Here is a 27,087-nt window from a genome sequence, read left to right as displayed (position 1 = left end):
TTTGACTGTGTTTTAGACATGAAGTCCTTGCCCATGCCTATGTCCTGAATGGTATTACCTAGGTTTTCTTCTAGGATTTTTATGGTATTAGGTCTAATATTTAAGTCTCTAATCCATCTTGAATTAATTTTCCTATAAGGAGTAAGGAAAGGATCCAGTTTCAGCTTTCCACTTATGGCTAGCCAATTTTCCCAGCACTATTTATTAAATAGGGAATCCTTTCCCCATTTCTTGTTTTTCTCAGGTTTGTCAAAGATCAGATGGCTGTAAGTGTGTGGTATTATTTCTGAGGACTCTGTTCTGTTCCATTGGTCTATATCTCTGTTTTGGTACCAGTACCATGCTGTTTTGGTTACTGTAGCCTTGTAGTATAGTCTGAAGTCAGGTAGCGTGATGCCTCCAGCTTTGTTCTTTTGACTTAGGATTGTCTTGGCAATGCGGGCTCTTTTTTGATTCATATGAACTTTAAAGCAGTTTTTTCCAATTCTGTGAAGAAACTCATTGGTAGCTTGATGGGGAAGGCATTGAACCTACAAATTACCTTGGGCAGTATGGCCATTTTCACAATATTGATTCTTCCTATCCATGAGCATGGTATGTTCTTCCATTTGTTTGTGTCCTCTTTTATTTCACTGAGCAGTGGCTTGTAGTTCTCCTTGAAGAGGTCCTTTACATCCCTTGTAAGTTGGATTCCTAGGTATTTTATTCTCTTTGAAGCCATTGTAAATGGAAGTTCATTCATGATTTGGCTCTCTGTGTTGTCTGTTACTGGTGTATACGAATGCTTGTGATTTTTGCACATTTATTTGTATCCTGAGACTTTGCTGAAGTTTCTTATCAGCTTAAGGAGATTTTGGGCTGAGATGATGGGGTTTTCTAAATATACAATCATGTCATCTGCAAAGAGGGACAATTGGACTTCTTCTTTTCCTAACTGAATACCCTTGATTTTTCTCTTGCCTGACTGCCCTAGCCAGAACTTCCAACACTATGTTGAATAGGAGTGGTGAGAGAGGGCATCCCTGTCTTGTGCCAGTTTTCAAAGGGAATTTTTCCAGTTTTTGCCCATTCAGTATGATATTGGCTGCGGGTTTGTCATAAATAGCTCTTATTATTTTGAGATACATTCCATCAATACCGAATTTATTGAGCGTTTTTAGCATGAAGGGCTGTTGAATTTTGTCAAAGGCCTTTTCTGCATCTATTGAGATAATCATGTGGTTTTTGTCTTTGGTTCTGTTTATATGCTGGATTACATTTATTGATTTGCATATGTTGAACCAGCCTTGCATCCCAGGGATGAAGCCCACTTGATCATGGTGGATAAGCTTTTTGATGTGCTGCTGGATCCGGTTTGCCAGTATTTTATTGAGGATTTTTGCATCGATGTTCATCAGGGATATTGGTCTAAAATTCTCTGTTTTTGTTGTGTCTCTGCCAGGCTTTGGTATCAGGATGATGTTGGCCTCATAAAATGAGTTAGGGAGGATTCCCTCTTTTTCTATTGATTGGAATAGTTTCAGAAGGAATGGTACCAGCTCCTCCTTGTACCTCTGGTAGAATTCAGCTGTGAATCCATCTGGTCCTGGACTTTTTTTGGTTGGTAGGCTATTAATTATTGCCTCAATTTCAGAGCCTGCTATTGGTCTATTCAGGAATTCAGCTTCTTCCTGGTTTAGTCTTGGGAGAGTGTAAGTGTCCAGGAAATTATCCATTTCTTCTAGATTTTCTAGTTTATTTGTGTAGAGGTGTTTATAGTATTCTCTGATGGTAGTTTGTATTTCTGTGGGGTCGGTGGTGATATCCCCTTTATCATTTTTTATTGCGTCTATTTGATTCTTCTCTCTTTTCTTCTTTATTAGTCTTGCTAGTGGTCTATCAATTTTGTTGATCTTTTCAAAAAACCAACTCCTGGATTCGTTGATTTTTGGGAGGGTTTTTTGTGTCACTGTTTCCTTCAGTTCTGCTCTGATCTTAGTTATTTCTGGCCTTCTGCTAGCTTTTGAATGTGTTTGCTCTTGCTTCTCTAGATGTTAGGATGTCAATTTTAGATCTTTCCAGCTTTCTCTTGTGGGCATTTAGTGCTATAAATTTCCCTCTACACACTGCTTTAAATGTGTCCCAGAGATTCTGGTATGTTGTATCTTTGTTTTCATTGGTTTCAAAGAACATCTTTATTTCTGCCTTCATTTTGTTATGTACCTAGTAGTCATTCAGGAGCAGGTTGTTCAGTTTCCATGTAGTTGAGCGGTTTTGATTGAGTTTCTTAGTCCTGAGTTCTAGTTTGATTGCACTGTGGTCTGAGAGACAGTTTGTTATAATTTCTGTTCTTGTACATTTGCTGAGGAGTGCTTTACTTCCAATTATGTGGTCAATTTTGGAATAAGTGTGATGTGGTGCTGAGTAGAATGTATATTCTGTTGATTTGGGGTGGAGAGTTCTGTAAATGTCTATTAGGTCTGCTTGCTGAAGAGATGAGTTTAATTCCTGGATACCCTTGTTAACTTTCTGTCTCGTTGATCTGTCTAATGTTGACAGTGGGGTGTTGAAATCTCCCATTATTATTGTATGGGAGTCTAAGTCTCTTTGTAAGTCTGTAAGGACTTGCTTTATGAATCTGGGTGCTCCTGTATTGGGTGCATATATATTTAGGATAGTTAGCTCTTCCTGTTGAATTGATCCCTTTACTGTTATGTAATAGCCTTCTTTGTCTCTTTTGATCTTTGATGGTTTAAAGTCTATTTTATCAGAGACTAGGATTGCAACCCCTGCTTATTTTTGTTCTCCATTTGCTTGGTAGATCTTCCTCCATCCCTTTATTTTGAGCCTATATATGTCTCTGCATGTGAGATGGGTCTCCTGAATACAGCAGACTGATGGGTCTTGACTCTTTATCCAACTTGCCAATCTGTGTCTTTTAATTGGAGCATTTAGTCCATTTCCATTTAAGGTTAATATTGTTATGTGTGAACTTGATCCTGCCATTATGATATTAACTAGTTATTTTGCTCGTTAGTTGATGCAGTTTCTTCCTAGCCTCGATGGTCTTTACATATTGGCATGTTTTTGCAATGGCTGGTATTGGTTGTTCCTTTCCATGTTTAGTGCTTCCTTCAGGATCTCTTGTAAGGCAGGCCTGGTGGTGACGAAATCTCTAAGCATTTGCTTATCTGTAAAGGATTTTATTTCTCCTTCACTTATGAAACTTAATTTGACTGGATATAAAATTCTGGGTTTAAAATTTTTTTCTTTAAGAATGTTGAATATTGGCCCCCACTCTCTTCTGGCTTGTAGAGTTTCTGCCGAGAGATCTGCTGTTAGTCTGATGGGCTTCCCTTTGTGGGTAACCCGTCCTTTCTGTCTGGCTGCCCTTAAGATTTTTTCCTTCATTTCAACTTTGGTGAATCTGACAATTATGTGTCTTGGAGTTGCTCTTCTCGAGGAGTATCTTTGTGGCGTTCTCTGTATTTCCTGAATTTGAATGTTGGCCTTCCCTACTAGGTTGGGGAAGTTCTCCTGGATGATACCCTGAAGAGTGCTTTCCAACTTGGTTCCATTTTCCCCCTCACTTTCAGGCACCCCAGTGAGACGTAGATTTGGTCTTTTTACATAATCCCATACTTCTTGCAGGCTTTGTTCATTTCTTTTTCTTCTTTTTTCTTTAGATTTCTCTTCTCGCTTCATTTCATTCATTTGATCCTCAATCGCTGATACTCTTTCTTCCAGTTGATCGAGTCAGTTACTGAAGCTTGTGCATTTGTCATGTATTTCTTGTGTCATAGTTTTCATCTCTGTCAGTTCGTTTATGGCCTTCTCTGCATTAATTATCTAGTTATGAATTCTTCCACTCTTTTTTCACGAATTTTGTTTCTTTGTGCTGGGTATGTAATTCCTCCTTTAGCTCTGAGAAGTTTGATGGACTGAAGGCTTCTTCTCTCATCTCATCAAAGTCATTCTCCATCCAGCTTTGATCCGTTGCTGGCGATGAGCTGCGTTCCTTTGGAGGGGGAGATGCGCTCTTATTTTTTTAATTTCCAGCTTTTCTGCCCTGCTTTATCCCCATCTTTGTGGTTTTATCTGCCTCTGGTCTTTGATGATGGTGACGTACTGATGGGGTTTTGGTGTGGGTGTCCTTCCTGTTTGTTAGTTTTCCTTCTAACAGTCAGGACCCTCAGCTGTAGGTCTGTTGGAGATTGCTTGAGGTCCACTCCAGACCCTGTTTGCCTGGGTATCAGCAGCAGAAGCTGCAGAAGATAGGATATTGCTGAACAGCGAGTGTACCTGTCTTAGATATTTATTTTCTTATAACCTTTGTTTGCTTGTTTGTCTTCAGCTCAAAACCATTTCTTCGGGTAAAATCTTATAAGTAAAGCAGATTTAAAAAAAATAATTTTTATTGATAACAAATACAGAATCCAGATTCTCATGAACTGGGAATTTCCTTTCCCCCAACTCTCCATTCCTTTTCCCTGGTTGGATGGGGGACTCCCTAAAACGCCCAGCAATCTTTAGAAGATCATTTAAAAATCCTGGGATGAGATAAACTCTGACCTCTCTTCCTCTCCTAAAATTCTGTGTGACTGTACAACCATAATTGCCCTGATCTTTCCTCTCCACCGATCAAAAGCATACCCATCTGTTATGGACTGAATGTTTCTGTCTCCCTGCCCCAAGTTCATATGTTGAAGTTCTACCTCAAAGTGATGGTATTTGAAGATGGGGCCTTTGGAAGATAATTACAGTTAGATGAGGTCAAAGGATGGGCCCTCTGGATGGTATTAGTGTCCTTAGAAGACATCCTCTTCCTTCACTCTCTCTCTCTTTCTCACTCTCTCTCTCTCTCTCTGGTATGTAAGGACATAGCAGGAAGGCAACTATCTGCAAGCCAAGGAGAGGGCTTCACCAGAATCCCACTGATATGGTTTGGTGCTGTGTCCCCACCCAAATCTCACCTTGAGTTGTAAAATTCCCCATGTGTCAAGGGCAGGGCCAGGTGGAGATAATTGAATCAGGGGGGTGGTTTCTCCCATACTATTCTCATGATAGGGAATAAATCTCACAAGATCTGATGGTTTTATGTAGGGGTGTTCCCCTGCACAAGCGTTCTCGCCTGCTGCCATGTAAGATGCCCCTTTGCTCTTCCTTTATCTTCTGCCATGACTGTGAGGTTTCCCCAGCCATGTGAAGCTATGAGTCAATTAAACCTCTTTCCTTCATAATTTACCCAGTCTCAGGTATGTCTTTATTAGCAGCATGAGAAGGGACTAATACACCGATCATGCTGGTATCCTGATCTCAGACTTTCAGCTTCCAGAACTGTGGGAAAATAAATTTCTGTTGTTTAAGCCACCTTCTGTTGTTTGAGTCTGTGGTATTTTGTTATGGCAGTGAAATGGACTAGGACAGCATCTTTCAATGCTCAGCTCCTCCAGTTCACATCCCTGACCTCACTTGAATATATTTATATCATCCTCTTCTGTACTCTTAACCATGCTTTTCCCTTTACTTAAGTTGCCCCTCCCATCTTTCTTAATCCTGAAAAAGCATACAATTTCCAAGTAACAGGCTGTATTCCAGTTTGACTGGAGCATGTGAGTGGTAAAGGAAAATGGGATAAAATTACGTATGGATCATAGAAGGCAATAATTATCTGGGGTGGTCATTGATGTCTGGAGTGAGAGAGTTGGCAACATACACAAATCAACCAGCTTATCTGTAAAATGATTTCACAGTTCTCCACCAGTTCTAGCATTCTTGATTTCTATGGTCAGAGTTATTTCTGGTCTAACAGCAGAGAATGGAGTGAATTGAAGTTGGGGAGAACCAGAGGGAGGGACAGAGGATTATAGTCCTTGGTCTGTGAGTGCTATTAAATAAAAATCATAAAAAGTACTGTCCACCCAAACATCTTTTCATTGCTGCTCTGTGACATGTCTAATTGGATCTTCCATTTCTCCACAGGGCTGGGAAGTCTGAAATTCCCTGTAGTGAGTACGTAGCTGGCAGATGGTGCTTTCGAATTCATTGTTTCTCTTGGAATTTTGCTCATAATCTCCATTCCTCTATCCCTGAACATTTTAAAGCTCATGTCTAGCATTTCTAACTTTTCAAAGCACCTCCACATTCACAATGTTATATTTATAACAACTTGATGATGTAATAGAAATGATTACCTTCCTCTTAAACAAGTGAAAAAATTGAGTGCCTAACAGGTTAAATGACTTGCCAAGATTAGATACTAGCAACTGATATTAGTGGCAGAGCCATAACAGAAAAGTGATGAAGCAGAAGCTCAAGGTATGCTCACAGTGCCAACACGATTCTGTGGGAATGGTCTCTTTGTCACTGTGCCCACGGCCAAATTAGAATTACACTATCCTGGCAGACTCACAATCTACTCGCTGTGAAAATCTCCACCTGAAAGAAAATGTTTCTAGCCTAATAATCTTTGCTTCTCAAGACATGGATTTTTTTGAAAACTGGACTAGGAATGGGCACAATTCGAACAAAATAGGTTTTCAAAATTGGTTGGGAGCAACTCGGCAAAGAGAATATGGTAGGCAGATTTTGCACATCTAAAATACATTCCCATTTAAGAAAGAGAAACTTTCTAAATCAGCTCAGAGCAAAGATGGAAACAAAGGTTTTATGCCAAAGCTACAGCCACCACAAAGTCTGTTCCATCTCCAAGTCTGCCCTGCAACATGATGGCCTGTGTCTGTCATCCCGGCCCAAATGCTGCGCTCCACCCTTCCTTTGCACAGCTTTCTCTTTCACAGACAGAACACTGGCACCTCCCCAAAGGGCCCATGTTGGGAAGAAGCAGCCAGGGTGGGGCGGCAGGGCGGCTCTGTGAGTGCTGGGAGAGGGTGCGGGACCTGGTCTCTATGCTCCGAGCCACCACTGACGTCAAGCCCTCACCCGCATTGGAGGAAATCACACAGAAAACTCCCTTTTGCAGCTGTGCAAACTGTTCTTGCAGAACTACAAACACGCCCACTGCCCCTTACAATTATTCTAAATCCATGCTTTCATTGGCTATACTCAGAGGGAAATAAAAAAGCTATTTCCCAGTTGGCCCTTTTTCAGCCAGACAAAATTAAAATGAAGCCTGACGTTTAAGTGAAATACTCTTCCAATTTATGTTCTGGAGTTTCCATGCTCCTTCCACCCCAGCCTGGTCAGAGCAGAGCTGGCCAGCTAAAGACTTTTCTTCCAGTTTCCTAAGAAATATCCTTGGAAAGTTGGCTATCAGGCTGTTTCTAATACACATCTGTTTCAGGCTTCAGACGTGCCTTCTCACCTTCCTTGTTGTGGTACATTAGGAGTCTTCTCACCTTAGACTCCTTCTCACCTTGTGGTACATTAGGAGTCTAATCTAATGGCTCCTCCTGTAGAGGGAATAGGAAAGGTGGAAGTTCATCAGATTCACCCCAGGTCTCATTGCCCGCACTGATCAGGCAATACACAGACTTCCTAGGGCACCGTCTCTTAAGGACCCCAGCCCAGACCTGGGGGAGAGAAAGAGGCCATCTTTCCTTGGTGAGCATGTATGATGGAATCTGCACCTTTCCTTGGAAGTTAAGGTTGGGAAGGTATAAGAGAACTCTTCTACATCCCTGTCAACTGCACTCCTAAGAGTTTGACATCAAGAATGGTGTTAGAGGTTTGAGGGCCAGGAGAACGTGAGCCTACAGGGTTACTTCTAATCCCAAATACTCTGTTAATCCCAGTGGCTCTTAGGTATGTGTTGACATCACCTGTGGAGTTTTCTAGAAATGCAAATGCCATGCTTCAAACCCAAGTATTCTAATCCTGTGGGAAGGGGCTACAGGGCATTAGCTTTGTGTAGTTTCGAAAGTTCTACAGTGATTCTCATGTAAGGTAGTTCACGTATTTGCCAGTTTTCTCAACTGCGTTATGTACAAGAACCACTCCTAAGAGTGAAACTCTAAAATCACTGAAAAAAAATTCTTTTAAGTGTACATGTGAGGCACAAAGGTAAGATGATAGCCAATTTAAAAAGCCTGGGGGATAGAAAACCAGGAAGAGTTGCAGTATCTAGGAATAAATACCTCATTCATAGAAACATGGAGTAAGGCAGATATTTCTAGGAAAATGACCTTGGCCTGTAACAATAATAAATAAAATTAACTGTGCTCTAGTTGCAGGGATAGTACCCAGCTGGGTAGGAGAGAACAAGGAGTCATCCCTAGAAATCAGGTAGCTGGGGCCGAGCATGGTAGCTCACACCCATAATCCCAGCACTTTGGGAGGCCAACATGGGTGGATCACTTGAGGTCAGGAGTTCGAGACCAGCCTGGTCAACAGGTGAAACCCTGTCTCTACTAAAAATACAAAAATTAGCATACCTGTAATACCAATTACTCGGGAGGCTGAGGCAGGAGAATTGCTTGAACCTGGGAGGTACAGTCTGCAGTGAGCCCAGATTGTGCCACTGCACTATAGCCTGGGCGACAGAGCAAGACTCCATTGCCACCCCCCCCAAAAAAAAAGAAAAAAAAAGAAAGAAATCAGGTAGATGGGTAAAATTAGACCGAAGGAGCACACATACATGTAGACAAACACAGCGCACGCAAAGTAAGAAACACAGATTAATAAGGACCACCGATATTTCGAGTTCTTATTCTGAATAGTATTACCCACGTTTGATTGTGTTCCAGTTGTTAAGACTTTCTTCTATTCATTCAGTAGCCATTATTGACCACTTACAACATGCCAATCACTGTGCTGGGTGTGGGAGGGACAACAGCAACACCAGCAGAACTCTTTCTCTATTTATTTTCTCATCTTATTTTTACTCGGTCTCAGTTCTGCATTTAGACACTTTCTGTATATAGAGAAGTTGCTTTCTGCCACCCCCCATTTACACGCTTCACCTTAGAAACTCTAAGAAAATAGAGAACTTCTTTCTCTCAGGGTCTATTGATCATTCTAAGGGAAATATTCGGATCAATTTTGCTTGGGTCACACGCCCAACTTTGGCAGATGTTGTTTTCCAAAGATGGCCCCACCAACATATTTACTCCATTGCATAGGTTCTTCCTGCTGTGTGACTGACGCATCTCCCACTAAGAGCGAAAGGGACCTATATTCCCTCCCCTTGAATCTGGGTGGGAGCTGTGATGGCCCCATCCAGCCATACTACAGAAATGGAATGTAGCTCTCGAAGCTAGGACACAAAAGGGAGACAGTTTATGGCTGGCACACACACTCCTTCTCTAGAGACAGTCATCTTAGACCCCAGCCTCCATGTTCTGAGGAAGCCCAGGCCACCTGGAGAGGCAACGTGTGGGTGCCCCAGTCAACAGCCAGCAGATGCGTAAGTCGAATGGGCTTTCACATGACTTGAGCCCCCAGTCCCTCCACCTTCCAGCTGTGGCACCAGGCATTGTGTAATTGAGACAAGCCACCCTGCTCTGCCCTGTTTGAATTCCTGACTCACAGTACTCATGAGCAATAATAAATCATGTATGTTTTAGTTCGCAACATTTTTCGTAACTTCTTATACAGCAGCAGACAAATAATAGCCCCATGGAGCAAGGGAACAAGTGTGTTACTGAAGAAGAGAGCTGTGAAATGTTGCTAGGTGGACAACATGGGCAGACACCACAGTCTACTACAAGTTATCCCAGGATATGTTAATTTCCCATGAGTGTTGCTAAGAGAAAATCTTAGATTTTATAAAAATTGGAGCCAGAGTTATTATTATCAACAGTAGATGAAAAAGCGTCCTGATTTTACTATCTAATTCCATTTGCTACATCCACCGTTTATTATTGTTCAGGAAATATAAGTGCATTTTCTCAGATTCATTGTTTAGGCAATGATTTTCAACTCAGCAAGAATTAAAAAATGAAATTCAGAAGTATTACCAAAAAAAGAAAGTTTTAGGCATAGATTGAATTTCAGATACTAACCTTAGGAGGTTCTGAACTCGAAAGCTGCTTTCAGAAAGAGGTTTTATGGTGATCTTTAAGAAAAGACCATCCATGGAGGTGGGGTGGCAGGCCATTTTCAAGATTTGCTTCCTAGCTGGGTTTTCCTCTACCTGCTGCCATTCTGAGCAATCCAGTAAGTACCTTCACTTGTCTGCTACACTTCATGTTGGATTTGCATAACCCCAGACTGAACCTGAATTCCTCACTAGCAAAAGAAAGTATGTTTTCTGGAAGTTTTCAGAGGAAAATGTTTGATTTGTTTATTTTTAAAAGATGGTCAACCAAACTATATTCTCAAGGTTTATTCTATTTAATGATTTTCATAGATGTCTGATAAAAATTCCTTTACATAGACCCATATTTGAAAGTTCAAAACACAGAAGGGGAAGCTGTAAATTAAGCAGGATTTAAAATATGCTCTTTCTCACAGGAAAAAAGTTTACTTTGTAGTCAATTTAAATGACAGCTACCAAAGAAACCAGAGTCCGAGTTTCAGGATTAGGAGCTGAGATATGAAATAATAACACTGCCTGCGTAAGGACTCATCTACAGAGAAGAAATTAAAAAGCAGACATTGGAATGTTGTGTCTCTGAGAAAGGCAGGCTTTGGGGAAGAGGAAAAAGGTTAAGCTTGCTGGTCTTCAGCTTTATGGTTGCATGGCGGCCACAGAATTGAAGGCATTCTCTGCCTCCATTTCCCTTCAAACACAGAGGTTACCAATGAAGGAGAATGCATTTTACCCTGTCCCTCCCTTAAGTTAAATTCCTCATCTAAATCCACATGAAAATCTGAGAGACACAGCCCATTTCATAAGTGAGCAGAATTGAATTCTGCTTTCTGAACTTGTAGTGAGAATGTTCAATTAAGTGAATCTTGGCCAGTTTTTAAAAACGTATTTAAAGACTAGATGTTTTTTGTTGTGGTAACATTTACATTAAGTAAAATGGACCATTTTAACCAACTTTATGTGTATATTTCATTGGCAGTAAATACATTCACATTGTTGTGTAACCATCAGTACCATCCACCTCCAGAACTCTTTTCATCTTCCAAAACTGAAGCTCTTTACCTATTAGGTGATAACTGCTCATTCCCCTCCCGTCCCCCAGCCCCTTTCTACTTTCTGTTTCTATGAATTTGATTCCTCTAGGCACCTCATATAAGTGGAATCATACAGTATTTGTCCTTTCGTGACTGGCTTATTTCACTTAGCATAGTGTCTTCAACGTTCGTTCTTCTTGTAGCATGTGTCAGAATTTCCTTTTTAAGGCTAAATAATATTTTATTGTATATGTATTCCATATTGGTGAATTCTTTTAAATGGGCTAAACTCTACTCTCCAACAATAGTTAATCAGGACAGTCTTTCTCTACTGTCTTTTCAATGTTAAACATTTGTTTAAAAATGACATTTTTCTTCTTTATCATTTTTTTCATTTTCTCATTATATCTGGTTTATCTTTTCTCTCTACCTCCCTTCTTTCCTTTCTCCTTTTCTGTCTTCCTTCCTCTTATCTCGGTCTCTCCTTTGTGATAGCAGGTGCTACATACTGCAGATGTCCTTACTATGTACCCACCTCTTCTGCCAAATTATCAGTTTCTCCAGGGCAGGAACCAAATCTTACCTTATGAGAGGCCCTGAATAAAGCCAAGTAAATGCTCAATAGAGGAGAGCTGAGTTTAACTGAGTGGACTATTATATGAGGTGGCAGCAAAGGAATGATCCCATTCACAAATTTCTCAAAATCAGCTAAGGCAAACACAGACCCATGTCTATTTGTGTATTTATTTTTTATTGCTGCCATCACAAATTTTCACAAACTTTATGGCTTAGAACAACACAAATGTATCATCTTACAGTTCTATGGATAGAAGTTTAGTTCAGGTCTCATTGGATTAAAATCAGTGTCACCAGGCTGCATTCCCTTCGGGAGGCTCTAGGAGAGAATCCCCTTCCCTGCTCATCCATGCGTCGGCAGAATTCAGTTCCATGTTGTCATAGGACTGGTGGCTCCAAGTCCTTGCTAATCTGTCACCTGGGGTGACCTTAAGTCCAAAGGCTTCTCTTGGTTCTTGCACATAGCTCCCCACACCTTAGAATCAGCAACAGGCACCGAATCCTTCTCCTGCTGCCATCTCTCTGACCCTCCTTGTATTGTTACATCTCTATCACCGAAGCCTGGAAAGGTTCTGCACTTTTAAGGACGGATGTGATTAAACTAGGCCCACTTAAAAAAACCACCTGAAGGTCCATAACCTTAAGCATATCTGCAAAGTCTCTTTTGCCATGTAAGGCAACATATGCGCAGGTTCCAGGGATAGGGGATAGGCATTGTAGGGGGTCCTCATTCTGCCTACCACAATCTGCAGGCATCTACTCCAGATCTCCTAGTTCCTGTCTTCCTATCATTTTCTTCCTAGGGCCCTGCCTACTGGCCAAATGATTCACCATTCTTTAGGGATCCATGCATAATCTAACCTCAAGCTATTTCTCCTTCTACATAAAATGGATGACAAGTTGTATTGCTCATTGGGATGATTTGCTTTCCCCAGTGTCTTTCAAGGCCACCCCTGTGTGAACTAAGCCCAGCCTTTTTCTTCCTCCATTATCTGGTCATAAAGAATCCCACATGTGGCCACAGGTGTGAGCTGAGGGACAGGTCCTGGTGCAAGAGTAATGGGTAACATAGGAATCTGGACTACCTACTAAGACAACTTGCTACCTGTGCTCAATCTTTATTGTATGATAGCACTTCCATTTTATGATGGATTACTATTGGACCTCCTCAATTGCATGACTTGGTGGGCTGGATATATGGTCCAAGCACTTCATCCTGGAACTTCTACAGAGCGCTCTCCTACTCTGAGCTTAATTTTAGCTTGAAGTCTTTTTTTGTCACCCACTGTATAGGTTCAAGTAGTATTCCCAGGTGGGGAATATTCTGCCTCCAGAATCTGAAGTGGCCTATTAGGTGCTATACTTCCTTCTTCATGGTTGGAGGTGCTGGAAGCAATAATTTTTCCTTTACTTTGGAAGGGATGTTCCAGCTTGCCTCAGACTAATGGGCACCTGAAACTTTTACTGATGATGTGACACTACTTCAGTCTTTGAACTGTTTAGCTCACATTTTCTGTAATGCGTGTGTCTTAACAAGGCCTCCAATCAACTAGCGATTTTGTGCTCATCTGATCTGATTAATATGATGCCATCAAAAGAGTAGAACAATGTGAGCTTCTGTGGGATGTCCAGGTCTCTTCAGACTACATTTTAATAGAGAATAGAAGAGTTCACACAGACCTTGAGCAAAACAATGAACATATACCATTGTACATTTCAAATGAATGTGAAACATCTAATCTTCTTTCCTGGTAGAAATAGAAAATGCCAGCTTCATGGCCCCACACCATGAGGCTGAGGCCATGTTAATATCACTGTCACAGCAGCTGCAAGTGGGGCTACCACTTGGCTGAGTTTACAATAAAGAGTCCACTACCGATATTCTCCTGTGTCTGTCTGGTTTCTACAAGGTGCAGATTAGCGCATTAAATGGAGATATAACCACCACCTCTTCCAGGATGAATATAACAGCGAATGAGGGAAGCTTTACTGATTTGGGAATTCTCTTCAATAGCACAGGACTAAGTAGTCTGGAGAGGGCCCCAGGAGATGGTGTAACCTAGGATGATCCCTATAAGGATGGTAGAGGAAACAGTCCAGCCAAATGAGGTGCAAAGACCAGAAATTGTCATAGCATGCAGTGAAAGGGAAATTAAAACATCTAGAGAAAGCAGCATGGTAGAGTAGCTATGCTATGTAAAGCTAGAAAGCCCAATTATATTATAACTTAACCCTATTTATTGGTATAGTAGCAAGGAGGAGAGTAGCACAGATTCTGAGGCAAGGAGGATGTATGTTGTCTTATGGAAGAAGGACCTCTGCATCTTCTTCAAGTAAAGTTAGCATGTTATCCCTCAGTAGGGAGGGATGGGCCACTTTTGCAGGCTCAGAAGGTTAAGAGAAATCTGGGAAGTAAACATTTTGGGGGACATCAATCTAGATTTTCCTGTCTCATGTGTCCAAGTCTCATTCTTTCCTAACCAGAGCCCTAACCTTAGAATAGTCCACTGCCATGGTTGGGAGTTTAACCTTCCCTTGAACTCAAATACTATGTCAAATAATTCTTGGGGCTACTTCTCAGCTTCCTTAGCCCTCCCATTGTAGGAGATGATACCTCTGTATATGCTACCAAGAAAATACTCTCTGGTCTTCAATCCTAGCTTATAATCGCCAGTTAATCACTCTGAGCTTCTTATTATCTTTTTCCAGGTCATCAGTTGAACTTACTAAGAGCCAGTTCCATTGTCCTTATAGTTAGTTTCCCTCATACTTCTCAAATACCTGATACGTTGCAGCACCTAATGAATTCCCTTCCATCACTGTATCAATGATTGGTTGAAAGTTTGAACAATTGCATTGCTACCTAGTGCCAGTGCTATCTGTTGCTCACCTACCACCAGCAATGACGTCCTCTTTGCCAGGTGTTGGTTAGACAATTTGCTTCCAAAATCCCATCTCGGTGTTGGCTTTCTCAAACCACTCCTGGTACCAACTGTTACAATTTGGGCTCCCTAGGAAGCATACTCTGGAATGGAAATTGTTGTGCAGAAAATGTCTTAGAGAATGCACCTTGAGATCAACCTTTGTGAAAAGGATGGAAATAAGATTGGGTAGAGGAATAAGTTAGCTGTGATATCCTCTGAATGGAGGACTTAGCTAATTCTAAAATTGGAATGACTTTTCAGAGTTATTCTGAATTGAGGGCAAGGGGCTGACCTTTATAAATCCAAGTTGATCAGTCACTGATTATAGACTATCTGATGAAGGAGGTGTAACCTTGGGCAAGGCTGCTGTCATCAGTTACAGCAGTGTGACTGATTGTAGGAGGCTGACCCTGAGGGCTCTGCCTGCAGCGCTCCCAGTGGCTGGGAGAGTAAGTCCTGTATTCCTAAAGACGAAGTGATACATCACAGTGTCTATCACACAATCTTAAAGCCTTATTACAAATCAGAGCATTTTAACCCACCTTGAGAAAGAGCCTATTTCAAGCTAAAAATGATTATCCAAGTCATCAACAAAAGTATTGAATAAGACAAAGATCTCTCTATTCCTACCCCCACCTACCTGTTGTCTAGTACTATTAGTGCATTTTTCTTGACCAGTACATAAAGTACTTTAAGGAAATACACAAATTCTAGCCCTAAAGTTACAAATGGAGGAGCTTTAAATGAAGAAAAGAATGACCCCATCTGCTCTTTGATTATTTGGAATAGCCTTTGAATAAAATGAGTTAATACATGAAAATACACTTAAATAGCCCTTATTGAATGCCTACTCTATGTTAGAAATTGTTTTATTTATTCTTACTTTATGTATTGAAACTATGGCAATTGGAATTTATTATTTCTATCTTAAGTATACTAAAATATGTTGAAATTTACGAAGTAATGGTTTGCGTTTATGTTTCAGTTAATTATAACACATGATTTTATTTATGTAGATGCTAATTTAATATTTCAGGTTGTTGCTACCTGAATAGAATGATACTAAATTATGTAACTTTTAAAAGTCTAGAAAAATGATGATGATACACATTTACCTAGAAAATGTGTGAATGCCTAGCCACAATGTCCATCCCTTGGAGTTTTCCAATTCTGTTAAAGGAATGCATTACTTCTTGCCCCAGGGGTATTTGGAGCTTGAAGCTAACATCCGTTTCCCAAAAGACTAACTTATGTGCAAAAGTGACTTTCGTCAGACCAGCTATACAAAAGGGTCCAAAAGTGGACCAAAAATCTGGATGGAGCCATCTGAGCTCTACCATGTATGTTCTGTGGGATCATGGCCATGTTACTTGAACTCGGAGCCTTTGTTTATTCATCCATGAAATGGAGACAGAAATACTACCTCTTAGGGGTTTTTGTGAGGACTGAGTGGGAAAACTGTATGTGAAGCATGCAATAATTGGCAGATATTTTTATTGCTCTTTCTATTATTAGCTGGCATTACTAGAAGTGTCTACAGAAATGAATTCTCTCCTAGTAAACCAGCCCCTCTCTGTGTCTTCATTTCCTCTTCCATAAAATGTGGATAATAATGGTATCAATTCTGTTGGCTCTTATGAGGATTAAATTGATTAACATATGTAAACCCCTTAGAAGAGTGGTTAGCACACAATAAGTCCACTAAAAAAGTTCTTGTGCTTTCAATTTAAACTAAATTTCTTTGACCAAATTATAAAGACATAACTACCTTTTCTCCAAAGGAAGATATGATGTAGTCAAAGTATTATATCATCTTTTCTCACTCCTTGGTCACAGATTTCACTCTTTATAAGGCCTTTCCTGACTAACTGGAAGAGACAAGGTAAGCTGGTTCTGCAGAAAAAATCACAAGGCATGTCTAATGAGTAGTGAAGGCTGGAGCCCATGTGGCCTTGGGCAAATCATGCTCCGAGCCTTGGTTTTCCCAGCTTTCTGAGGGGAATAACATCTCTACCCTGGGCACCTCCCTGGGTGGTTTAGAGATCATATGGGAGACTCTGTCTTCTTGCATATGGCATAATTAGTGTGCATTAAGAAGGCTTGGCTCCGCTCAGTCTGCATCAGTGACCCTCAGGCCTCTCCTCCTTGACTGTTGCATTGGATGTGAATGAAATAGTTATTTGGGGTGCTGTTGGGGTCCACTAAAGGTGATGACTTCTGGAGGATAGCATTCAAGCCACTTAATCTAACACACAAATACTTAAGAATATACCATTGAAGAATGATTGAGCACTTAATATAAAACCATTGGATACTAAATCTTAGTAATACAAAGGATGTTCGAAATTGTGTCTGTAATGGGCTAAATTGTATCTCCTCCCCAGATTCATATGTTCAAGTCCTGATCCCCAATACCTCAGAATGTTACTGTATTTGGAAATAGGACTTTTAAAGAGGTAATTGGGTCAAAGTGAGGTCATCAGAGTAGGCCCTGATCCAGTATGACTGGTGTCCTTGTAAGAAAAGGAAATGTGGGCACAGACGCACAGAGGGAAGACAATGTGAACATGCAGGGAGCAGCTGGTCACGAACAAGCCAAGAAATTCCAAGAATTCTCAGCAACACCAGAAGCTGGAAGAGACAGGGAAGAATTTTCCCCTTAAAGTCTTCAAAGAGAGAGCATGGCCCTGTTGATTTTAGACTTCTAGCCTCTAGAACCGTGAAAGAATAAATTTCTGTTGTGAAAGCCACCTAGGTGTGGTACTTGGTATGGCAGCCCCAGTAGGCTAATGCAGTGGCCCAATATGTGTCTTCCAAGAAGCTCTAAGTCTATGGAGGAGAGTCTCTTAAGTCAAGGGAGGAGGAACTCAGGAGGAGGAGACAGACTTCACTCTTCTCTTCTTTAACCAGCATAAGTCTTTTTAGCAGTTCTGTATACTGAACTTCCAGGAAGAATATTCTGTCTACTAAAGATTTGTAGTGAAAAAGCAGCAGTGGAAAACTACTGCTCCTGTGTAGCTGAGCCTATCAATACTCTGCCTTAGGTTAGGAATCTCCCCATTTTCGTCTCACAGCTCCCTGGGTGCCTTTACTCACAATAGCCTGTACCTGGGGCTTTGGCTGAGGTGGTCCCCAAAGAGGTGCCAGAGCCTGCTTTGCCTGCACTTAGAAAACTGAAACAGGGAGCAGTCCTCAATCAGTGACTGACCTACACAGGGGTATAAATACCTCAGCTCTCTTGCTGCTCATTAGGACAACTTTGGTGAGAACTGCACTGTCTCCAGAGCCTCCCTATGGGACTTAGTGTGACACCTTCTCTTGATTAGCCTCCTGTCCTTCCTTTTCCTTCTCCCTTGTGGATTCTACCTGGGAACACTCCCTAACAAATCACTTTTATGTGGTGTTTCTCAGCCTCTGCACTGTTGACAAGTTGATTGGGATAATCCTTTGATGTGGGGAGCTGCCCTGTGCATGGTAGGATGTTTAGCAGCATTCCTGGGCTTTACCCATTAGATGCCAGTATCACCTCCCTTCCTCGCCCATGGTCATGACAATCAAAAATGTCTTCTGACAAGGCCCAGTTTGGGCCCTGGGAACCAAAATTGCCCCATTCAAGAACCACTGCTTAAGTATTACAAATGTAGACCCCTAAGTTCTGAGAGGTGATGAAGTAGAAGACCTGGGATTAGAAGCTAAACTTCTTCATTCCCTGGCCACTGGCTTTTTTTTATTTTTTATTTTTTACTACACTTGTGTTTCCCAAACTTGTCTTATTATAAGACTTATGTAAATGCCTTTAAATACAGAGTCCCAGATGCCTCTCCTAAAGAATCTGATTCAGTAGGCCTGGTAGGGGGCACCGGGTCTGCAAGCCTCAGCGGTTCTCTTGAATAGGCAAGCTTGGGAAACTACACTAGAATCCTGATTCTCAGATTGTACTGTGGAAAGGACTCATTGTGTGAATGGTGTAGGGAGGGGAAGGGAGAGGGCAGTGAGGTAGTTGATATATCAAATATTAATATGTTTCTATAAAATGTAAATTTCTCAGCTTCATATTCTGAGATTTTGATAGTCTTAATAAAATTGCCAAGTTTTTCTGATATAAGTGGTCTGAAACAATTGTTATAATACTTTTCATTAAATTATGTTCTTTTGTTAATGTACATGCAGAATAGTGCACTGTATCTATAGATATTTATTAAACACTTTCCCCCTCAGCTGACATCAAGATTTCTAATGAATGCATTTATAATACTCTATATTTCTCCTTTTTAGTACTTAATAATTTGTGTGATGATGGTCTTCTTCAGTAAAATATTCTGTAACTCAGGGCCTATCTCAGCCTTTATCCAGTTATATTCCTTAAGCCTAGAACTCTATGTGCGTGGAGTGAGTGTTCAATAAATGTTGCTGAGTAAATGACATCAGATAAGAGGTAAACAGAATAATGACCCCCTCCCTAAAGATGTTTACATCTGAATCCCCATGAATTTGAATATGCTCAATAGGAATATGTTATATTACATAGCAAGGGAGAATTAATGTTACAGATGAAATTAAGGTCGCTAATCTGCTGACCTTAATATAAGGGAATTCTCCTAGATTATATTCTGGTGGACTTTATAATGACAAAGGTCCACTGAAGTGGAAGAGGGAAGAAGAGGAGGTGAGAGGCAAAGACAGATTTAAAGATGCTATGCCGCTGGCTTTGGAGATGGAGGAAGGAGCCACAAGCCAAGGAATGAAGGTAGTTTCTAAAAGGTGGAAAAGACAAGGAAGTGGATTCTCCACTAGAGCCTCCAGGAAGAACACAGCCTCAGAGATACGTTGATTTTAGCTGAGTGAAACCAATTTAAGACTTCTAATGTCTAGAACTATAAGAGGATACATTTGTGTTAAGCCTTTAAATTTGTAGTAATTCGTTTCAGCAGCAATAAGAAACTAATATAGATGGTAATGGAAACAACAGCTGAGCTTTGCCGCTATCCTTCCTTATCCTGATAAAAATGTATTATACCAATTTTTTTTTTTTTTTGTGCAGATGAAACATCAGGGACTTAGAAAGGCTTACGTGGCCAATGGCACACCATTAGCAAGTATGGATGGGCTGCAGACCTCTCAGATCCACACTCTGTCACACGAGTGCTATTGAATGTGGGCTGCACAGACTGTTCCTGATCCATGTTGAAATAAACGCAGATATTGAGACTACATGTTGAGAAACGTCTCATGGTAATTCTTTTCTTTATTCCCACGTTCATTCTGATTTTGAAAGGTAATTTTATGTCTGTTAATCTACTAATTTTAAAATGGGGCTTCTTTTATACATCATTTTTATTTTTTTTAGAGTAATTCATTCTTATTATATTTTATAAAAATCTTGGTCCACATGAATTGGAAGAAAAGAACAAACTGGTTCCTAATCACAGACTCTTGGAGAAGCTCTGCACAGACTATTATGCCAAGATTTGGGGTTGCGATGGGTCCTTGCCACTGGCTTTACTAATTCCCCCAAGTGGGCAGAAGTGAGGGCCCAATCCACAGTTGCTCAGGGCCTTGCTGGGGATGGGATGGGGACAGAGGGCAGCTGGGTCCTAGGACCCTTCTTCCCCTTGAAGACACAGCTTTCCTAGTTCTGCTTCCCAGTCATACTCCAAAGCCTCACCATTTCCACCTTCTCCCCGTTCTTTCAATAAAGGATACTTAAGGTTTATATTAACTTTTTCTTCTCTTTGGTCAATTTGTTTCTCTATGAGAGTGCATGCCCCCCACATATTTCACATGGCCTGCATTTTTATGAATCCAAGAATAAATGCATTTTTGGCTAACAGCTAAGAAGTATTTTTAGACTCATGGAGCTGTATTTTTGTCTTCTGGAGAACATAATTTGAAGCAGATGCAGTGGCATGTGGCACTCTTTAACTCTGCACCCAGTTTCAGATGTCCTGCCGGCAAACTGCGTCTCTTCAAAAATATGTTAACACTTTAATGAAAACTGATGATCTCTCAATCTAGAAGGCAGAGCCATCCCAAGAACAATGACCGAGATCTTGCCTATTTATTCAAACTGCTTCAGGTCAGCTGTGTTGACCTTTGCTCTGCCTGAGATGGGGCTTTTGCAACAGAGATGTTTGTTTAGCATGCATGTATGAATCACTGTCATTTCCCTACCATTCCCAGTTCCATGATGGAGCAAGACCACATCCCAGGGGAGCTCGTATGATAGAAAGAGAAAGAACTCTACTAACCTATTCCACATATGGAATCTTCTACTTGTCAACATTTAGATTTGGAAGCAACTTCTGTCATCATCTATTTCAACATCCTTATTCTAGAGCTGTGCTCAATGATACCATTTGAGTCTAATTCTGCTTTGGACTTTTATTGCCTGAGTAGGTGTTGAAGTTTTCTTGAACAAGTGAGTGAGTGAATGATGGATGAAATCAAGACCCAGAGAAGATAAATCTCTTGTCCAAGATAGCAGAATTCAGAACATAACAGATTCATTTCCAAGCAGTCCAGCAAGACTGCTTTCAGTACCAATTCGGAACTCCTAGAATTGTTCTGGTATGAGTCCAGGCTCACCACTGGTTTTCTCCCAGATAGCTGAGGCTTAAACCTTAAAACGTCCAGGCTGGGTTTAACCTGCTCTGCCAGCAGGGATTCTATGCGTTTTAAATCAAGAGGTTCCAGATTATAGCGATGAAAAAAGTTTCATATGGGCAGAATGGCAGAGCCTGTGTGATCGTTGTGAAACATCGCATTTCACCACAGGAAGCAAAAGCTAGGCGGTGGGTGGCTGGTCATGTAAAACGCTCCAAGGCGAGGGTTATTTCAACTCTGCTGTGATTGGAGCTAGGCTAGTGTACTTACTCTTTCACAGTAAAATAAAGAGTAAAGTTAAGACCAATTTAAAAGAAATCTTGCAAGTGTTGCAGATTTGAGTACCTATTAGGATCAAAATTAAAGAAATGCCAATAGTGGCTAAACCCAAGCTTTCCTTTCTCTAACAATCATTTAGAGCTTAGGAAAAACTCCAGGCAGACTAACTGGAATGTAATTGAGATGTTGGCCTGTCAATATCTAACTGAGAAAATGACAGGCCTGGAAAGGTGATCATCAGTTTCACCAGGTAGATGGTAGATGTGATGTTCACATCACATTCATGCTGAACAGAATGTGATGTGAACAGAATGTGAATGAACAGAAGCTGTGATATGGCCCCAAGAGGCCGGCCACCGTCCAAGGAACTGCGCTGGCCAGCAGGTGACCTGCCTTCTCAGAGCATTTTCTTCATATGCAAAGTGATGATGACAATATTTCCCTCTCGAGGTGGGCGGATCACAAGGTCAGGAGATCGAGATCACAGTGAAACCCCGTCTCTACTAAAAATACAAAAAATTAGCCGGGCGTGGTGGTGGGTGCCTGTAGTCCCAGCTACTCGGGAGGGTGAGCCAGGAGAATGGCGTGAACCCGGGAGGTGGAGCTTGCAGTGAGCCGAGATCGCGCCACTGCACTCCAGCCTGGGCGACAGAACTAGACTCCATCTCAAAAAAAAAAAAAAAAAAAAAAAAGAATTGTTATGACTAGGATTAGTAACTGTGTAGATATACATTAATAATCATGGCTAAAATTTTTCTAGCACTTACTCACTGCTAAGATGCTGTCCTGATTTTTTTTTAAATTTAACTTATCTCAGAAGCCACTGTGGACACATTATTTATCCTTCTGGCCTCTCTTTATTCTTACTTTATTAGAAACAAGCCCTTGGAAATTAATACTTTATCTGCATCACAGAGTTGTTATGAAGATTACATAAGTTAATCTGTGAACATGTTTTCTCAAGTGCATGACCCATGTTAAATCTTCAATGGATGTTAGCTATTATAATCCATTACATTATACTGCCCAGAGATAATTAAAAGTATAAAATTAGACTTCCAATGAATATTATGTGCATGAGGAGGGGGAAGAAGAGGCTGTGTTGACTGTGGGACATTTCACAGAAACAAATGTGTTGGTGACCTCTTAGTGTGTCCCATCATGTACACTCTCCCTGCTTCTCCCTTTTCCCTGCTCTGTGTCCAGGAAGGTTACCTGAATGGGCTATATCAAGAGGCTCCCTTTCCCTCTGTCTTCCTCTATGCTTAGTGGATGCAGAGCCTGAGCAAAGAGGAAAGGAGGAAGGAGGGTGGAGTCAAGGCACTTACTCCCCTGCTTCCCCACTATAGGGCTCCTGCATGGTGGTTGATGCAGTTAGTATTGTGAGTGGTTATTACGATTTGGTGACTGAGGGTGGCTTCAAGTTTGGGCATCTGGAAAATAGTGGCAAATCCGGGTGTATTGCTTTGGGAAAAAAGATAGTAAATGACAAAATATTTCAGGACAATGGGAGCCTGGGGCTAGATATGAAGGACTACCACTTGGGACTGAAAGAGATCATGGCAAACAAATGTTTATTTAAAAGTTTACCCAAATATCTAAAAATCTTCAAATACCCCCCCAAACACAATTTTTTCTTTTGAGACAGAGTCACACTCTGTCATCCAGGCTGGAGTGCAGTGGCATGATCTTGGCTCACTGCAACCTCTGCCTCCCAGATTCAAGCAATTCTCGTGCCTCAGCCTCACGAGTAGCTGGGACTATAGGCACCACCATGCTCTGACAATTTCCCTCTCACAATTTTACCTTCTCAATAGAAATATTTTTATACCCATTTTTCGAGCATTTGTGTACACATGCCCTCACCTTCCTTTACCTGTAGTTTTGCAAGAATTTCTTAGTTTAGCAACTATGATTCAGTTCTTTAACAAACAAGTTCTGCAAATCACACAACCCATTTCTAATAGTTTCCTTGAAAAAATAAAAAGATATAAAACAAAATAAGATAAAGTATATGATATTAGCTTTTATTTAATTTACTGTAAAATGTAGACTGCCATTTCATTTTGTGTAGTTCTAAAATCAATTTTAAACTTTTTTCAAAGGAAGGATTGAAAATAAAAGAAATACTTAAGCAATACAAGTAAATTCCTTGAGGTCAGCATAAGGTCTTCTTGGTTACCCTTTCAGGACCCATTCAGTTGTTGGTCTCCAGCTGCTGAGCTTTTGCATCTGACAGAGTAGCCCAAAGTCACTTTCTTAGAGCTGACCACAGGACAGTCATGAGCCCGGAACTTAGGGAAGGGAAAATCCTGGGTAGGTTGTATGGCAGGATGGCTATTTCTCTAATTATTCACTTATCTTCTTTTTTTTATTGCTCCTGGATTTTTAGCTGGACTCCTGATCACCTAAAATAAAGATTACATTTCACAGCCTTACTTGAAGCTAGATTGGATATGTAACTAAATTCCAGTCCATACTATGTAAGCAGAAGTGCTGTGTGCAACTTCTGAGAAGCGTAGTCACACAAGGGAGCATGCTATTCTCTTTTCTTTGTCATCTTCTTGCTGTCTGGAATGTTGACATACAATGGAGGCTTAAGCATCTATCTTGTGCCAGATACTGAAGCTATGCCAAGGATGATGGAACAACAAGGTAGAAGAAATCTGGGTCCCTGAGGTTCACGACTCTGCCCTGTCAATTTTGGAACACTTACCTCGACTTGCTTAAGCCACTGCTATTTTGGAGTTTTTTGTTCTCTCAGCTCAATCTAATCGTAATTAATGTATGATGCCCAAGTTCCACTGGTTTCCTCTCTAACCAGTTCTGGAAGCCCCCAAGGAGAACCTGATCACCTTTCACCTACCTCATGGCATCTTTGCTCTGCTTCTGCTCTAGGCATTGATGCCTCTGGTTAGAAAACAACTACCTCTAATCAAGTGAGTTCCTCATGATAATATCACCAGCAATTGATGCTGCCGATGAACAAAGTTCACTGTTCAGGCTGCTCTCAGTTCCATGGAACACTGCCTGGTGGATGAGAGCACAGGGATCAGCATCCAGCTCTGTCACATATCAGCTGGTATCACTGTGGGAGGGTGGGTGGCCTAACCCCTCTCTGCCATCTGTAAAATGAAAATTATAACAGTGCCCATCTAATGGGAAAGAAGCAATGATAATAAAAGAAAATATTTAAATGGGTACTTTCCTTGCACCAGGATCTGTGCAAGCCTATTCCATACTGAACATTTAATCAATGCCTGAATTTGTGCTACCTGTGGGCGTGACTGCAGTGTTACCCAGGACTGCTCAATGCTGCCACAACCCACAGGCATCTTGGCCCCAGGGCTCTCCTCTGTGGGACACAGGCTTGATTCACAGGACATTAGTCTTGTGGAATGACTTCTTACAGCAATGCTCCTGTGCTCAAAATATTCTTTCCCTACCCCGACCCCAACATATTTTCCTTAAACCAAATAACATGAATCATGCCCAAGTGTCTTTGTCCCTCATGCAAAGGAAGAGAGAAGAAAGTATGCCAGATAGTCTCTGCAAGCCTGAGTCCTCTAAATATGCTGAGGCATGTCTGATTCCCAGGATGAACACAGCTCAGAGTTTCCATTTGAAACCATCCTCCTACTCACTACTCCACCTCACCCATTCCATACCCACCAGCAACCATTGCACACATCATTACTGAGGAAATGAGGGGTTGGGATCCTAACAGAACCTGACATTTTCCCATGGGATGATGGCAAGATGGTCTCTGAACTCCAGGAGCTTCTCTCTCTCCAGATGTGCACAGGTATGTTTCTCTGTGTACTGCCTGGGTACTGCCATGGGCCCTGCCTCCCGTCTTCCTAGGCTCTGAGTGCATTCGCCGACCTGTTTTTCTTACCCACTGTAGCTCTGGGGTTTCTGAGCTTTGCATACTTGTCAGCTGTGCTTCTAATTCAATACGGTGACTAGAGACATGGGGAGCACTGGCAGGAAAGAGGAGGGGCTGGGAGGCTGAGCTAGACAGGAGCATCCTTCTTGTCAAGGAGTTCCTTCTAGTTTTTGATATAGACTCTTTTCTTCTCATAACCATTAATGTGGAAACGTTCTCTAATATATCCAAAATTAAACTCGTTATCTTTTTCTGTTTCTCTTAATAAGTGCTTCTGCCCGCACGTACTTCCTCCAGGGATTATTCCTCTTCCTGTCAGCTCTGATCTCCATTTCTGGTGCTACCTTCCTCAAGTCAGCCAGGTTCACAAACTCTGGCTGCCCAATGGCTGGGGGCAGGTGCCATTTGTACTGTAGCTGTGTGCATGATGTTCCCCAGAGGTGGGAAGTGCATAAACTGGTTGGTGGTGCAGGACCAGCCCTGCCCAGGCCTGCCACCTTGCAGTCAATGTTTACTCCCTGCCCCTCTTCACATACCCCCATCCAACCAGTCCCCAAGTGGCATCTACCTAGTCCATCCTTTACCTCCTGTCCATTCCCAATGTCATCTTCTCAACTCCAGCCCCCATCATGCCCCACTTAGCTTTCTAATTGGTGTTTCTTCTCTCAGTTCCCACCAAGTCCTTCCTAAAAGACAGCACCAAATGAGTCCTCCCAAAGCCGCATGCGTAATGTCACTGCAGTGTAGACCCATGTCATCAAATGTCCTTGTTTGGCACCCAGACCTTCTGGCCACCACATACTTCCCCCATCTTTATATCCTTCACATACATACACTCCAGCTAGAGTGAACTATGTGCCATTCCCTAGGCAGCCCCTGATTTTCTGGCAACTGGCCTTACTTGGGCCTCTCTTCTAGGAATGCCAGGTGACTTCCTGTGCACTTAAGGCCCCATTCATTGGGTTTCAGTCGTGTCTAATCTGAATTATCTCCAACTAGCTGGTATCACTCCTTTTTCTGAAATCTCATTAACAATTCTTAGGCTGTTTAGATTGAAAACATTTGTATTTGTATCTTAACTATGCCATCAAGTAGTTTATAATCCAGTAAAGGAAATATGTCTTGGGAGTCTCATAAGGCCTAGTACTCATCTTTGCCCTGTGGTAGATGTGTGTGGAGTGAAGGAGGGAGAGGATGGAAAAAATGAAGGGAAGGAGGGAGGAAGTGCTAGCTTTCTAAATACAAACAAACTCTAAAACAGGTTTCTGTGATTTAGAAGTAGGTGTTTCAGAATCCATATGGATGTTTTCCCTCACTGATGCCACAAGGAAATTCTTAAAGTTAGATCAAATCAAAAACCTGAATCAACAATCAGAAACTGGGAGGAGAATCATCCTCTTCTCCTTAGGAGAATTAAAGACAACAATTAAAGAAGCACGTCCAAAGACTAGGGGATGCTGCCCCTGTGCCATGGGCCCAGGGTAATTTAACCTTGTCAGTTAGACCCATTTTTATTATTGAACAGGTGACAAAACTCGGGGGGTCTGTTTGTAATCTCAACATGAGGGCTCCTGCTGGGAAGAACAGGTGACTGACACTCCTATCTGTCCTGATGTGCCTGGAATTGGTGGGTTCTTGGTCTCACTGACTTCAAGAATGAAGCCGTGGACCCTCACGGTGAGTGTTGCAGTTCTTAAAGATGGTGTGTCCGGAGTTTGTTCCTTCTAACGTTTGGATATGTTCCGAGTTTCTTCCTTCTGGTGGGTTCGTGGTCTTGCTGGCTTCAGAAGTGAAGCTGCAGACCTTCGTGGT

This window comes from Theropithecus gelada, chromosome 6 (assembly GCF_003255815.1).
Source record: "Theropithecus gelada isolate Dixy chromosome 6, Tgel_1.0, whole genome shotgun sequence".
Lineage (NCBI taxonomy): Eukaryota > Metazoa > Chordata > Mammalia > Primates > Cercopithecidae > Theropithecus > Theropithecus gelada.
Note: the sequence above shows the minus strand (reverse complement) of the source record.